Consider the following 17,088-nt stretch of genomic DNA (forward strand, 5'->3'; position numbering starts at 1 on the left):
CTGACGTGGGACGCCGTCATCAGGCTGAGAGAGAATGGGAGAATGCGGGGAAGGAGAGAGATGGCTACGTTTCTGCTAAGCTAATCTTGAGTTCAGTGATCGGCCACTGACACTAAACACTTGGAAAGGATCGTAGTTAAGAATACCTCACACAAGCACACATGCGCACACACATACACGCACCCACACACACACACACACACACACACTCTTGACTCTGTGTAGGGGAAAGCATGGACCCTTAGGGTGGTCTGTGTTTTCATAACAGAGAGAGACTGCAGTGGTGGGGTGAAGGTTACGTTAAACGAAAGGGGAAACGTGTTGTCTGGTTGCAGTTGTGTCGTTGTTGCTAAAGGCTAGTGCCTCTCCTACACCCTGCAGCCTTTCACAGGCCAGTGCTATCTCCTAGAGTAGCACTTTAACCTACTTAGTACTTACTAAAATGGTACGAGATGGAAAAGGCAAAACCTTTTTATGTTTATGCAGGTTTTGTAACACTGTTCAGTGTCTATCTCGCACTCTCTTTCTCTCTTGCTGTTCTTCCCTCCCGCTCCCCTCTTTCCATTTCTGACTGTCTCCCGTCTCTGTCTCTCTCTTTCCCTATCTCCGTCCCACTTGCACCTTCAGTGGCGGAGGAAACAATGTGTGACATTGTATGCCATTGTGCTGTGCTGTGCTGATTGCTGGAGGCAAGTAGGAGGCAGCTCTCATGTGATGTGTTTATGAGGGAGGTGAAAGGCTGTCATTCATTAAGGAGATGCCCCCCCACCTTGCTCACACCCACTTCACGCACCCGTCCTACCCGTCAGCTGCTTCTGCTTGTTCTTCCTGGCGCTCAGCACACATTGCGATGCTATAACTGAAAACGAGACGATTTATGTAATATGTGTTTTTTACACATAAAAGATTTCAGCAAAAGCCGGGTGACTAACTGGTGATTTAATTCTGGGTGACTCACTTTGAATTTAACCATAGGCGTGATCCTGTCTGTGTTTCCATGCTAATAAAGCTATTTTGAAGTGTTCGTTGAGCCCTCAGTTCACAATGAGCATGAGAATAAAGTGTGATGTATTTTCAGAAGCTGAGCTGCTCTGGTGTGTCCCAACAGCATGTTAACAGGCCAGCCTGTTCTGTGGACATAGCAGTGTGTGAGTTGTTCATCTTGGCTTGGAACTGAATTAGACCTTCCAACAGGTCGCATACAGGACATCTCTCTGAAGAGCTTTCATTCTTCATGGTTTGCTTGTGTTGAAACACACAGAAACATTAAAGAGTTTGTGTGTGTGTGTGTGTGTGTGTGTGTGCGTGCGTGCGTGCGTGCGTGCGTGTGTGTGTGTGTGTAAGTGTGTTTTTCTGTGTGTGTGTGTGTGTGTGGGAAATGGTTAGAAAGAGAGATGCGTCTGTCTCCACCTATCTGCGTGTCAATGTTATGGTGTTCATTTTTGTGGCTTTGAGTGAATTTTTTGTTCATCTAATTATTTGGGAACAGCCAGACAATGGGCGGTGTTCTTTCGGCTCATGGGAAATGTTCCTGTATGGATCATAGTGTTCCTACAACTGTATATATGGGCAAAGTAATGCACTCAAGAGGGGAGCCCTCCATCTTACCGTTCCACTCAACGTCCAAATGACAATTAGTCGATAATCTCATGAAGCTATTTTTTCTTCGAAAGGCTCAGGCCGGACAGATGGTCTGTGTGTGTGTGTGTGTTTGTGTGTGTGTGTGTATGGGTGTGTGTGTGTGTATGTGTTTGTGTTTGTGTGTGTAAATATGTCTGTGTCTGTCAGTCTGTCTGTATGTGTCTGTGTGTGCGTGTAACCTTAGTCAACTAACATTGATCATTTGTACATCATTTACCGAGAATCATATCTAATTACGTCAGTACACAAATTCTAATGTATTATTAATCTGTCCCACCTTGACACATCCGGAGAGGGCAGGAAAGAGCTTTTTCTCTGAGGGAAACATTGAACATTTCAGAGAGCTCTCCCAACGGTTGGTTGCAAGGTCTGGCATCTCAGATTGGGTTCTTAATATCATATTCCATTTCTTTTATAAAACCCATTATAGTCCACCGTCCTCCACATCGCAAACGGACACCAGTCCAGTTCCATTGCACTCAAGATGCGTGAAAAAGTGCAGATTTAGAAAAAGGAGGTGAGCTTCTGCCTGGCCACATGCATCCAGTGCAGTCAACCACCCACGGCTTGGTTTACTGCTGGCGTGGGTCCTTGAGTCCCTCGGAGCCAAGATGCTCTGCTGACATCAGCTCACTGCAGTGAGCTGGCCTAAGCATATAGACACACAAACACACACACACACACACACCGTGGGTGCAGAGGAAGGGGATGGATTCGCATTGATTCATTGAACCCTGTCGTCAGTTTCTTCCTCTCGGATCAGTGTCAGTCGGTTTGTTTATCTACCTTAGAGGTGCCGGTCCGGGAAGCCATCTTAAGCAGAAGAGCTTAAAGCGGTTATAGCGGGAATGGAGCCAGCAGGTGAGGGCTATTCAAATGATGGCTTCAGCCTTTATATGGCCATGTGATGCCCAATCCATTGCTAAGGTCATCTCATGTTCCATTTGGCTTTTTGCCGGTTTACTTTTGATTTTGGCTTCACCATGCGATTCTTGCCGGTTGCTTATAATTTTGTTTTCCCTCCGTGTCTGGGAACCATGGTGATATTTTGCACACCAGTGGTTTCTCAGTTTACCACAGCCAGAGTTGGGGTTAGGACCAACTCAGTTGATTAGCAACTTTGCTGCTATAGCGATCCAATGTTGGGTAGCATATTTACCCCAAAAGTGGTAATTATATACCCAAACTATACAGTTTGGGTGGATTCTTTGCCATTTTATCTTATAGTTCTCATAGAGAATTTTGCATTGGGCAAGGTATCCTCACGAGAAGATAGTCCAATGGCCCTGCGCAATCTGAACGGACAGAATGAGGAGAAGCATCCAGTGATTGATTTACATCCTGTTGTTTCAGCTTTGTCACTGGGAACATCTTTATTTGGCTGTGCAGCAAAGTGTGACCTATGTGCTGTGCATTTGTCCTCCTCACTATTCCCAGGAGCCCCAGAATGAGGAACACTTAGTTGTCAGCGATGCTGATGAAAAATACTGTGGAAAATCTTTAACCAACCTACTGTATGTTTAGGCTCTAGGTAGTCAAGTAGCCAAATGTGGTACTGGCTACTCTACATTGTGAAGGGATCGCAACACATGATGAATGCAAGATTGGACATGCCAAACTAACCTCAGGCCGAAGCCTGTTCAGGTATATCTTCGCTAAGTTTCATGAAAACACAGGGCACTATATAATCACCTGCCTGATTAAATCACCAACCTGATTACCGTCTTGGCTTCAGTGTCTGGTTTCCTGCTGAGAACTGCTTAGGTTCCAATCTCCGCCATGACCCCCACCATGACCCCTGATTCAACGGATGACACGTGTTGAACTATGAACCCAGCATACGCAGGGCCTCGCGCAAGGATGGGTCTGTTCCATGCTCAATCCAGCATGAGCTGTTATCCATTCTCTGAGTTTCTCTCTCAAACCCCCTTCTTCATGATAGACAAGCAGGAGCATCTGGTACCGTTTAGATCACCACTTGGACTGGTGTGGTAGAACTTGTCCATGATATTTTGGATGGTTCCAACATAAAGTGGTTTTGTCAGATTTGTTGTGCTACTGCCCACTTGTCCCAGTGCCTTTGCCTCGTTTGTCTGCAATGTGTTTTTGATTTGCTCCGATTGCAAGATGAGAACATAGAGACAGCCGTAGCTACCATGGTTACGCTCCGTGTGTACACTTGTGTGTGCGACGATCATGCATTTCACGTGGCTGGGTATACCTGCTTGAAATATTGTCCAACGAATGAAGGCCGATCCAATAAATGTTCAATTAGATGCTTGACAGTGTGTTATATAGGCAAATTATCCAATTAACAGTTGAAGCCTGAGATACTTTTGCCAAAACGCTTATTTATATTTAGTGTAATTACCTCTTATTGCAGACCCAACGTGTCAGAAAACCGGGATGTTTGAGTATCAGGATGTGGCCGTGGAGATGAGTAGATAAACAGGAAACGGAGCTTTTCTCACCTCCCAGTGTACACACAGACACACCTTCAAGTGTGCACAGACAGACAGAGAGGGGGTGATTGGAGCTAAGGCAAGAGCAGGTGTACGCCTAGGAACACATACAGCCACCGCTTGCTCACATACACACAGCACACACACAAGTGCACACATACACACACACATACACACACACACACACACACTCAGTCAGTCAGTAAGTCACTCACTCACTCACACACAGTATCTCCCTATATCTGACTCACTTGTACACACATCACACACAGACACACGCATGTGGAACGTTTACCCACAGTGCAACAGTGCAGCTGTCTTCCCTACTTTTCTGCCTCAATCCCACAGGGATCACTTGTCGAGCAGACGGGGTGTCGGTTACACTACAACCAGGGACACCCCTTAACCTCGAAGAGGGGCTTCACATAGGAACACGCCAGCAGCGATGCTCAACATGTAGCATTTAAACGGCTCAGACACCACAAATCACCACACTCCGGGGCCTGAATACAAACTGCTGCATCATCACAGGATCGGTTTTCAGGCAAAGAATGGCAAAAGCCTTTTTAAGGAGAAAGATCAACATCAAGTTACGCATTGCAGGGGGGGGATTTAGTTGATTTATTTGAATTTAACTCCTACATGGCACCGAGGAAGCAAACTCAGATTCCACCACACATAAATGTCGTGTTGCATCGACTGAGTGCACTCAAATCATTGAAGAAAACGCTATTAAAAGTCAGCAGGGCAGAAACTCGAGAAATTGTATCGAGCGCCTTGATTTTTAAAATCCCTTCAAAGTTTGTATATTCCATGTCTCCGTCATATCAAATTATTAGTAAGATGTGCTGTAGATTTCCGTTTTAGAGTAGTTTCCTGCAGAATGTGTAGATCATTCCTTTACGTGTTTCTTTAGCATGTGTTTCTATTTTGAGGCCATTCTATTTGCAAGCATCAACACAGACAGCGGGAGCCTGGTGGTTCCTCCAGGAATGTGCCACTGTATAGGGAGGTGATTTCTCTGACAACTGGATTACACGTTTGGCTGTGCCCGCTGGGCCAGTGGGTTGGAGGATTTCTTGCAGTTTCAACACAGGGGAGAACTCGGCTCTCTCTAGCACCTTCTTGTACAGGAACTCCACAGGGCAGAGAACAGCATAACATGTGCAGTGGAATCTTTTGTGTTGTTTGCGTTAGTTTAAACGCCTTCGGCTTGCACAGCTTCAGTCCAGGTCAGCTGAAGTCAAGTTTTTAAACGCCAACCGATCACGTGTTGAGTCGGATTCAGAATTCATGCAATGCATCTTGTTTACTTATAGCATGTCAGTATTGGGTGCGGTCACAGGCTCTTTTTGTGTGTGTGCATGTTCTCTTGAGTGAGTGTCTACCTATTTGTCCGTCCCCCCTTTACTGCCTGTGTAAAGGTCATAGAAGAAACGGAGACATGGAATTATAAATGATGCAGCAGCTATACAGCCAGACAGCCGCTAACCCCCCTCCCCCCTCCCCCTCCACCCTCTACCAGCCACACAGAGATGAGCTGCTGACAGGGGCTGTGTCCCAGGGAGAGTAGTTACCATGGGGATGTGTTGAATCACGCTGCAAAATAGACTAGCCTGACTTCAGAAGCCCCTGAAGTGTCCCAGCCCCGCGGCTCCGCACCCTGGCTAGGAGAGGAGGAAGAGGAAGGTCGAACTGGTTGTTACGGGGATTAGTGTTTTGATGGGCGGTGCCCAGCTTTTATAAGAGATACTACTGCAATCATGTGCCACCTATTCAATCTAGCTATGTGTCAGTACGGGCTGAGGCTGCATTTCTGTTGTTGTTTTGTTTTTTGTTTTACTGCTCAAGGTCTAGAGGGAAGTGGATGGGTTAATATCAATACATCAATATCATACCTATGTCACAATCGCGGAGAATTGACAGGGCTATTGGTGCTCTTTCAATCAACCTCTATTGCAACCCTGTAATTACGAGACAGGTGATAGACAAACATTAATCAGTGTGACTTCTCCATCGCTGTCTTGACTTTCTCTGCTTCTCGGCTCCGGAAAGAAAATGGTTGTTAGGATGTCTTTAATAAGCCCTGGCTGATATTTAAAGTACCGGTACCCCACATGTTAGCGTGGTCGATTAAAGCCAATGTGTTATTAAATATCTTGAATAAATTCTGTTACACAGCGTCGATGAGACAGGATGAAACATGTAGTGACACATACATAAGAAGGGCCTTCTGGTGTGTGAGGTCATACCTCAATGCTCACATTATCAGAATAGCTGCAATGTGACGTTATGTTTGTTTCATTCCTTGCAGGTCTGTTTTTCATTTGCACAATTAAGATACTTTTAGCCACACTGACGTCGCGGTGCGGTTAGTCCACGTGCTTACAGAGCGCTTGGTGTACATCGGTGATTGCGCAACCTCTAGCACACATGTCATCCCTGGTGTGGCTCAATGCGGTACTCCACTTTTAAATACCGTTCATGTTGTGTGTTTAAGCTCTGGACAAGCGTTATAAATAGTTTGCAAATGTCAGTGGTCATGCACAAAGAGCATAATTTGATCGAGATCATTCTTGTCATAAAAATAACCCAGCCTTCCTTTAACAACTGAATAAAAAACAGCGGAATGGTAATTTCATACTTGTCAGCCACTTATGCATAATTAGCAGCGACTGTTGGCAGTTCCAACTTGTTTCCCTGGAAGGCTTTCTCTCACGTCATGAGGGTGTGAACTAGGGGATAGAGATGGAGTGCTTCATAATACTTTGAACTCCTTGAATGTCTCTCTGGGTTTTATTTTTCCTTCCTTCTTGAAAACACTGTGAGTTCCTCCTTCAGGCCCCTCAGGTCCTTCTCATTGGCTATGGCCTTCCTGACGGACCTGGACTGTGGGATCCTGCCGGGAGCTCTGCGCTGAAGGCCTGGACTGTGTATTTTTCCTCTCCTGATGCACAATCCATGCCAGTGACATAGGCGAGGAAAAACGCCACCGCTGTGAGAGTTACCAGGGCGCACGTACTATCAGAGCGTCTTGCCAGCGAGGGGTAGAACGGCAGAGAGATGGAGAGATACAGAGAGCGAGAGAGAGAGCGGGCGACAAGACAAAAGCAGTCCTGTCCTCTGACTTGCGAGATAAAGCGTTCACTTCTCCCTTTTGTTAGGAGTTTTCTGGCCTACGTAATGTTTATTCAACACAAGGTTTGTGTGGGTAATGCATCTACTGCTGATCCTGTGTGTTCAGCCGTAATGGAGGATTAGACGGGGACAGTAGCGGGCTCTCAAAGTGTGTGACATACTTTGTAACATTCCCAAACGATACATGTCAGAACTGCCCTGCATGGTGCTTTGTGGGGTACCATGCGCAAAAGATAACACAACTCCTTTCAGTGTCTCTAGTTATACACATATAACAACTGTGGGATATAAATAACTCAAATATTGCAGAGCTGGAAGATATTTGTTGAACCAACACATGTCTGTGTGTGTGGGTGTGTGTGTGTGTGTCTCATGCAAGTGGGGTCTTGTCTGTTTGGGCATGTATGTGTGTGGGCATGCATGTGTGTGTTCATGGGCCTGCATGTGTTTGTGTGTGTGTGTGTGTGTGTGTGTGTGTGTGTGTGTGTGTGTGTGTGTGTGTGTGCACCTTGTGAGCTGTGGGGTCAGCAGCGTAGCTTATCGTTTGTCTTGTGTATCAGTGCAAGAGAGCCTGTGTGCGTGTGTGTGTGCGTGTGTGTGCGTGTGTGTGTGTGTGCGTGCCTGTGTGTGTGTGCACCTTGTGAGCTGTGGGGTCAGCAGCATAGCTACGGGATGAGCGCCCCGTTCTCCCAGGCTTTTGTGTCCCAGTTCTTGTTTAAAGGGCCTCTTTGTGCCAGCCTTAGATCACATGTCACAATATTGAACCAGCTGCGCTACCACAGTGGTGCGTTTCACCTTCACCACCGGCACCCACCGGACGGTCTGAAGCTCCGGAAGAAAACAAAAAGGACGAATGTATTTGTAGGAGTGTGTTTGAGCGGGTGTGTAGGTGTGTATGTGTGTGGTGGCTGTGTGTTTGTCTAGGGATTAACATTCGCCTCGGCCATAATTGTCGTCTTCAGCTTTTGGCGTTGTCAAAATGGCTGCGCTGCCTGATGCAATGCAGCAAAGAAAACGCAAGCCCGAGGGGTTTATAGAGAGCTGTCCCCTTCTCCACTTTAGGAATTTCCTTGATGTTATAATCTTCATTTAAATCTCTGATCTCATCTTCAGTCCTGTATCCAGACAAAACTGAACTACGATCTGCAGCAGTTGTGCGTTTTGAATTATAAGGATGTCTCTCAAGATAAAACTGAATCTTGAAATGTTGTTCCCCCCCTCCTCCCACGCACCCTTGCCACCGGCGGCTGTCCTGAAATGGACTTCCAGGAAGTAAATCTCAGCCACAGTGTGACGAGGAGCCAAACTATTCTGGAGAACCACTAAAGACACTTCAAGGAGAAAGCCATTGCCCTCAGGGATAGATACTTTTTTTGGCCCGCCTATGTTAGTACAAAAGCACATAGAAGCAATTCAGTCTGCAAGTCGTATTGATTCAGGCTTGAGGAACTGACGAGGGTCTAGAGAGATAAGGAAGTCCCAATCTAAAGCGTAATATCTTTGGGGAATTCCTAATGGCAAGTTTTAAGGTTGTAGGTACGAGATAAGAGAGATTTAGATAACACAGACAGCTGGCATGTACGTTTAGATCTCCAATGGGAAACAGGCAAGAGTCCTACAGGTGTGTTGGTAACATGTATCTGCGTGTACTGCCGTAGCAGAGCGAGCGTGCCGTGTCATCGGTGTGTGACTTCCACAACAGAGTGGTATTAGTTTATGTCCTTGGTTCTCCTGACATCGACTGTCATGGCCGCTGTGTATCATTTTGAAAACCAAGACATAGACCAGGACCTCCCTCTGTGCCACTGTTTGAAGAAATGCAAAGTTGGAATGCGGTGCTGAGAGCTCCTTTGCAGTTGAATGTACACCATTGTCAGGTGACCTTTTAACATGGTGGACATCAACTCGGCATATCAAATGTGAAGTGCAACAGATGTGCAGACATCTAAGAATGGAAGTGTGCTGTTTTGTGGGGAATCCTATTGGCCATTTTTATTTTCTCAGTGCTGATCTTTTTTAGAGGTGTTGGGTCTCTCTTGCAGAGGTTTTGGTTCTCTCTTGCAGAGGGGTTGTATCTCTTTCAGAGGTTTTTGGTCATTCTTGCAGAGGGGTTGTATCTCTCTTGCAGAGGTGTTGGGTCTCTCTTGCAGCGGTTTTTGGTCTCTCATTAATAGGTTTTGGTTCTGTCTTGCAGAGGTTTTGCGTCTTGGGTGAAATTGAAGACCTGCATGTCCTGCATGGTCTCGGAGGTTATATTCAAACAGCTCATGCTTAGGATCGTGTCCACAGACCACTGATTACAGCAGCAGTAGTTATGTGGCCTATTTGCCTGTCCCTTAGTGCCTGATAACACAGCATTGAGACAGCATTTTCCAAGAGACTTCGGAAAGAGGTAAAGGGGTGGAGAAAGTAAGAGAGGGGGAGAGAAGAAATGGCTGGATACGAGAGAGTTAAAGGGAAATAACAAGAGGTAGGCAGCAAAGGGAAATAAGGACAGATTAAGGAAAAGTGGGGCAGAGAGAGAAAGTGACAAAGCAAGAAAGATGGAGAGCGAGAGCGAGAGTGAGCAGCTTGGCAGTGTTGTAAAATGCAATTAAAAGCTGTTTTCAAGGACACACTATTAGACTCAGCAGATTGAGCATTAGACTGCATCACTGCATCATCACTACCAGGGTTAGGAACTCAACACTCCTCTCTGATAGAGCTTGACACAACAAAGTATTTCACAATCAGAAACCATCAGAAATGACCAGAAGACAAGCATGTCTAGTTAAGCGTGGCGAGGCCACCATTGCATAACCATAACCCTTAATACGAGCGCTTTAACAATCTCAGAATGAGCAAAGTGTTCATGCAAGGTGGGATTGTGATGCTCATCATTATGCATGAAGGGTGTTTGGGTATTTGCCACGAGAAAACACATGGCCTTCATAACGTCTATATGGAATAATTAACTTGACTTTCATACAGGGCACCTATGACATACATAAACCTATGACATAACACTAATTGCCCGCTCTCAGATCCTATTAAGATCAGATGAGGTTATAATAGGGTTAGTGTGTCTTGTGCTAGGAATATAAGGTGGCTTAGACCTGTATTAGGGCTGTGATCATGGTATCGTAATGATACATGATCGATTGAAGGTGCTCCCGAGTTTGACGTCATCCGTATTTGTCGCCTTAACTGATCCCATGCTCCGGCATTCCCCCCAGGGCACGCTAAGGGGTAGGACTTGTCTCATCTCTTCATGCATGGCTCCATGCATCATGCTTGTTGGAACTAAACCAAACAGAGATGCAGGAGACTCACACTGTTCAAAGTAGGGAAGGGAAGAATCTCTAGTTGCCATGGAAGCTGACATACTTGACGCTAATGGATGATCTAATCTAGTGCCATTCAGGCATCGATTAACACAAACATGAACCTGGATCATAGGGGCCAATTCAAACACAGATGTCTGGTTGAAGCGTAGCACACCATGATAAGAGGCTAATTCAAAGCTTTAATTGCTCCTCAGCACAGGACCTACTGTGGACATTGTGGGGTGGTCGAAACTGGTATTTAACATGCCCCACTGCCCCCACCGTTATAAAGAGACTTCTGGCCTCCATAAATCCCACCAAGGCTGCGCTGCCCTTTCTCTCCTCCACATGAGAGAAGCAAAGAAAAAGAGAGAGGCAGCCAGCATGTGATATCAAGAAAGAGAGAGAGAGAGAGGGCCTCTTCATTTAATTAATACAAGCCTGTTTGTCTATCAGCCAAGCTGCTGAGCAAATGCTTCATCTTAGGCAGGGCTTGTGTCTACATGATCTATATAGTATTGTCTAAACATATGAGCAACAGTGCATAAGCTGGGTGCACAGGAGGGATCCCGAAAGTAATACGATATGATTAAAACAAATATATTATATTATCCTATACAATAGTCATGTTTTCTGAGTTTAAAGTTGATATTGTTATGTAGCCTACCTATCATATATCATTTATCGAAATGACATGCTAAAGCCCAGGCTTCTTGGAACAGTGCGGATAAAAGCATGAATGAATTATAAGTAATAAGCTCAAAGTAATATCAATCTAATTATAAACAATTTGGAAAAGCTGTTGAAGTAGTTGCATTTCTCTCACGGAAAGCAGCACTGCCTTATAGTGTGACCGGGGCACTTTTTGGGTTACTTCTTTTGTTCAACCCTGAAACATGCTTGTGTTCCTGTTATTTATAGACATGGCGGAATTCTGCATAATTATACTGTTTTAGTGCAGGTCATATCGTTCACAGACACAGAGGGTCATGGTGTGAGAGGCTGAGTTCTGCGCGGTCGCACCCTGACCATCTCTGCTGTCTCAGCCCTCACACGAACCCTGGGTCTCCTGGACACACACACTTATATTTAAACAGGCTCCCACTGACCACAGCCACAGACACAGACACTCTGGTCCTGGGCTCTTTGTTTGTCTTTCTGACTATACGCTTCTTTTCTCTTCTTGTGTTTTCCCCTTTCTTTCTCTCATTCTTTCTTTATGCATTTTCTTCTTTCTTTCTTTGGCTCTTTCCTTCTATCTCTGCTTTCCCACCCAGCTGAAGGGCGGTCTAGTACCTTGTGGGGAGCAGGGGCAAAATCAGACCGGGGTTGGTTTACACAGCTATGCTTTTGCATAGTGAGCCCTCCTCATACTGGAGGAAATTAAACGTTCAGGTTACAGCAGTGCCTGGGCTCATGTTACCCCGAAATACTGAAGCGCTGCTTTTTCAATTTTCTGTTTTGTCTAATACCTTAACCCGCCTTTACCGGTGCCCTGTATCTGTTCACTTAAAAAAGAAGATTAAATAAAACTCTTCTTTGTCTTACGGTTGGTTCACCCAGTATCCAGATGTCACGTTGGATATCCAATGCCATACATAACAAACAGAAGGGAATAGGAATAGGATTTGGAACTAAACCAAATCAAAAACCATGACATAATCCTTTCAGTGGTGGAACTGGAAAGAGAAACCACCGTGTCACAAGAAAACCAGTTGGTCCACACGGTGACATTATGAACATATCCATGCTTGTGTGCAATTACTTTGTGCAAGCAAAATGTAAGCTCAGCACTTGTAAGAGGCCGCATATTAAGCTGTAGTGTCTCTCATTCCTTTTGTATGACCTCAATAAGGGACTATGTGGTTCATGACCAGCATGTAGAATACAGACAGAGGGGAACGCGGATCTGATTGGACTGCTTAGGCCTATATAATTAGTCATTTGTGTTTACATTATGGTATGCTGTTCTATGCTCAAGGAAAATTCATTAGAGCATGGAGCCTGCCATGTTCATATTTGTCTCTATTTCTTATGCCTGTTTAATATCATAGCTCTCTCTCTCTCTCTCGCTCTCGCTCTCGCTCTCGCTCTCTCTCTCTGTCTCTCAGTACGTTGTCTTCAGTGATCCGTTAAAGGTGGCTGATAGCATGCGATGAGCAGGACAAGATTGCAGATTAATACCACTGCTAATATCTTCTCCACACTTCTCTGTCTACAGTGGCGGGGCAAGTATATGTTAATTAGCTGTGAATTTGGGCAGCAGCCAATGACAGGCTCCAAATATCACAATAACTCATATCGAAGTCATTTTGCCCTGACATTGGTAATTAAACTCACATTGAATATGAATGATACTATATATATGTATATTTTCCACTGTGTGGGTGAAAACGGATGGCACCTGTGACAGGCCTGTATATTTTATTAACATCTCTCACCCTCCTTCTGCCCACTTATGCTATTAAAGGAAGAGCAATGGTTATATTCTACATTAGCCCTGGCTGCAGTCGCAGTATGTTTGAACTATAACTCGATTCTGTAAGGTTTCTGGTATCTGGTGCAACACATAAGTACCCTATAAGTGCTACAATGGAAGGACTGGTTGTGCTATGTGTTTTCTAAATCATTATTTTAGAAATGCAACCTCAAAGCGTTTTGGAATGCACGATAAAAGTACATCGGAGAGTTTATGGACCGATTCTAAAAATAAACATACATTATTAAAAACTGTAAACAGCAGCTCTGCTCTTGAGTTCAGTGCCTTCCCCTGTTACAGCATCGGCAGGGTTACCGCCTGATAACGACGGTCAAGAAGCGTGTTTTTTTTACAGTGTGATGGGAAACACTGAGTTCAGCACTAGGTGAGTTCTCAGAACCACCCATTTCTCGTCACTAAATTCCTCTTTGGTTTGTCTTGTGTCTCTGGAGCCCACTAAAAACACTGCATACGACAATGCAAATGTCTGCTATACGACCCAGCAGAGGCCAACAGTGTCACCACACCCATTTTTTTGGCAGAGTGGCTCGAATCCTGATTATTGTCATCCCTCAGTGTATGTTGCTATGACAACCGAGGAAACAAAACTGGACCAGGATCGTATACACGTCATCGACTGCAGAGCTGAAGTACATCAGACATGGACTGATTTTAGGCATTGCCTTTACACATTCCCTTGTTGGCTTCTTCACAGGCCATTTATTCTCTCTCTTTCTGTTGGCGTGCAAATCATCTTTATAACTTAGATTAGAATTAACTTAGAACTTAATTTAGAATTAATGGGTGCCTCGTTGATTGTACATGAAACTATCTGGTTTCTCAGTTCTGATAATAGTAGTCCTTTATGTCAAAAGTTGAATTTGTAGTAGAAGTAGAATTGGGAGTAAAATAAGTAATTTGAGCAATAGGAATATGTATTTAGTCCTCCATTGTTTTGGACCAAGCAAAGGTTATTGATGTATATCGGGCTCAGATACTGGCAAATAATTTGTTTTGTTTATGTTTGTTTATTCATGGCTCTCTTCAGATAGCGCAATCTCATCCCAACATTGTTTCCCAGTGTTACATAGATCATTTAAAGCAAACGTATGATTTGTAAGTGTACGTGCGTAGCTTCCAGCGAAATCACAGCAGCAAATCTGCTGAGTTATAAATAACCTTGAAGTAGGAGAGAGAGGCACTGCTGTAGTAGGTCCAGCAGGTCAAGCTGCCATATATGGCAGCTCTAGTGTGGTGCGTATGGCTGCTGTTTAATTTCTGCATCCTGGGCCCTGGGTGGCTTAGAGAGGGCTGCCTAGGCACACTTTGGCGGATGCCAGCATCACAGCACGGAGCGAGCAGCAGGAAACAGCTGCGCCAAATGTCCACTCCAGTCAGCTCAAGAACACCATATGCAGTCAGTCAGTCAGTCAGTCAATTGAGCCAAGTCTACTCGTTCTGAACTGGCTGTGTCTTTCTCTCCATATTTATTTATCTTTGGGGATTTGACTCCCATCTTGATATTTTTTTATTATCTTGATATTTTTTTCTTTATTTATTTAGGGATTTATTTATTTATTGCAGACAGCCGGTGCAAGCCTCCCTTCCTTTGTGAGCCACTGGGCATGTGACATCACATCATCTGGGAGGCTCACTGACTCCCCCACACACACAGCAGCCCCTCCCCCTCCCTCCTCCCGCTTCCTCTGTGCCTGACCAATCAGCACCCAGAGAGTCTAGTGGTCACGTGAGACCTCCCAGTCGGCTCCCGGTTGCTATGACAACATGTGCTGGTCCAGGCAGCATCTTGCTGTGGTAAAGAAGGAGGAGGAGGAGGAGGAGGAGGAGGAGAAGAAGGGAGAGGGAGAGCCATAGAGAATGAGAGAAAGAGACTGAAGACAAAAATAAGAAAAGCAGGTAGAACGAGAGAAAAAGAGAGAGGGAGCAAGGGACCTTGATTTTCCAGCTGCTACCGGTTGTTATTATTTTGTCAGTCTAGTCGGTGAGTAATATTTCCCCTTTTTGTTTATCCTACACCTTCATCACCACCACAGTGTCAATGTCAGTTGCAAGCCATTGTCATGCGTGTTGTTTGATGATGCAACGCGTGGCAGAGCACATGCTCTTTGATTCATTTTGCATGAATGAATGACATCAGGGTTCCTTTGTTATGCCGGGCATGTGTGAAGCACGTGTGTGTGTCACACCTTGGTTAGACACTCCTTTGTCTGTCCACACACACACACACACGTCTGTCCAAATGGTTGTTGACAAACATCAATGGCAGGCACAGAGGTGGGGTGGCAGAACCACAGCGTGTGGTTCAACCTTGAGATGTTTGGTAACGTCACAGAAGCTTGGAGCCCTGGTTGGAACACTGTTTGTTGGGAACATGGTGGGCTGATTTTCTCCTAACATCTAAGCGCTCCCTTTTCATTTCGTATTTTTAAATGACTCTCTCTCACTCCTGGTCTCTCGCTCTCATTCCTCTCTCGATTTGAATCAGCTGACATCCTGCACTCTCCTGCGGTTTGTTTAATTAGGTCAGGTGCTTCTAATTGAAGCTCAACGACTACCGAACATGGTATTATGATGATGACGTAAGCTGTTAGTAAGCAGTGGTTTTTACACGCAATTGTTTTCGTTTCGCAGTCAAATGCCACACATAAGGACATAATGAAACACATATATTCAGACATTAAATTGCTTTATTAACAGTGTACTCAAAGACATAATTACAAGCTTACATGCTTTTCTTTATATTGATAGACTAGGTGTTTCAAAGGAACACACAACCCTAGTCTAAAGAGAGAATGTGGTTGAAAAGTGGAAGTTGACACGGTAGCATGTTGAAGAATTCCCATCTGTGTGTGTGCGTGTGTTTCTTGTGCATCTCGGTAGTAGTGTACAGTACGTGTCTGTTCTCTCTGAAGCAGTGTTGTTCTCTCTGTCATGATGTGACGGGACCCTAGAGTGCCTGCCTGCTGTGAAGTGTGAGTGGAGGAGGTGGACCACCGAGTCTGTAGACCACAGTAGGTTGATAACGGTCGGGGAAAGACGGAGGGCCGAGGGGCTCCTCTTAGCAACGACACAACCCCTGCATGCAACACCCTCTCGACACAGATGCTGCTGACAGACGTCTGAAATGCTCACTTAGGAACAGATAAGAACCTAATAATATCTAAATGTTATCTCAAGTTTTCACATTTCGAATGCTGTTGTGGTGCACAAGTTGGTTGGTACATTTGGTACAACAGTGGCTTTGATATTCAAGTGTGGGTTGTTTATGTGCCTGTACGTTGGTGGTGGTGATGATGAATGCTAGACTTACAAGACAACCTAAAAAATTCAGTTACAAAGATTGTATATTCACATTTGTGATATGCAGGATTGGCGAAAATATTCAATATATATTCAATATATATTGATCTACACAGTAAAAACATATAATATGGCTGATTTGTTCATTCATCTTTAATACAATATGCATAATGTTCTTGTTCAGAAACAATTGTTGAATAGAAATATTCCTATTTGTATTAATTATTGTGTTTTTATACAGATTTTTGCTTAACCGTTAAAACCAAATGTCCCCTCTTGGCTGAATAGTTGAAGATCTTATCTTCTCATCGCTATTTTATAACTATGATGATGTTGATGTCGTTGGTGGTAAAGTGGTAATATCATTAGTATTTCGTACATACGTTTGCATTGGTAAAGAGGGAGTGAGAGGGAGGGAGATACAATTAGTGGGGTCGGGGGGGTATAATGTTATCCACACCATTTACTTTATGTCGCTCAGCCATAAAGAATGATTATATACGCTGATGTTTCGACTGGTAGCAGAAGCAGACTCCCATCCAGTAAACGTCACCTTTGAAGCGACCAATCGAATTAAACTGTTAGAACATGCAGACTCACACCAAGTAGCAGCGGGTAATCGAGATTTACGCGTTGCTGAAAGTATTCAAAAGTACTGGATATAAAGCTAAATTATATTAAAATATTGTCTTTACTACTCTTCTGATATACGTTACATTAATCGTTTGACTTTTGTGTTGTC

The 17,088-nt window shown here is 44.6% G+C and overlaps 1 protein-coding gene across 2 annotated transcripts in view; it reads left to right on the forward strand.

Annotated features, from left to right (window-relative positions):
• Positions 1-17,088, forward strand: part of mical3a (microtubule associated monooxygenase, calponin and LIM domain containing 3a) — a 73,814-nt gene that overhangs the window by 1,296 nt on the left and 55,430 nt on the right. Inside the window, exon 1 of one of the 2 annotated variants that reach the window (XM_030365179.1) lies at positions 14,834-15,027. The exons of the other annotated variant lie outside the window; for it this stretch is intronic. The gene's annotated coding sequence lies outside the window, so the exon portion shown is untranslated. Of the gene's footprint in view, positions 1-14,833; positions 15,028-17,088 lie in introns of those variants that run through there. 2 annotated transcript variants of the gene reach the window in all.

The sequence above is a fragment of the Gadus morhua genome, chromosome 9 (genome assembly GCF_902167405.1).
Source record: "Gadus morhua chromosome 9, gadMor3.0, whole genome shotgun sequence".
Lineage (NCBI taxonomy): Eukaryota > Metazoa > Chordata > Actinopteri > Gadiformes > Gadidae > Gadus > Gadus morhua.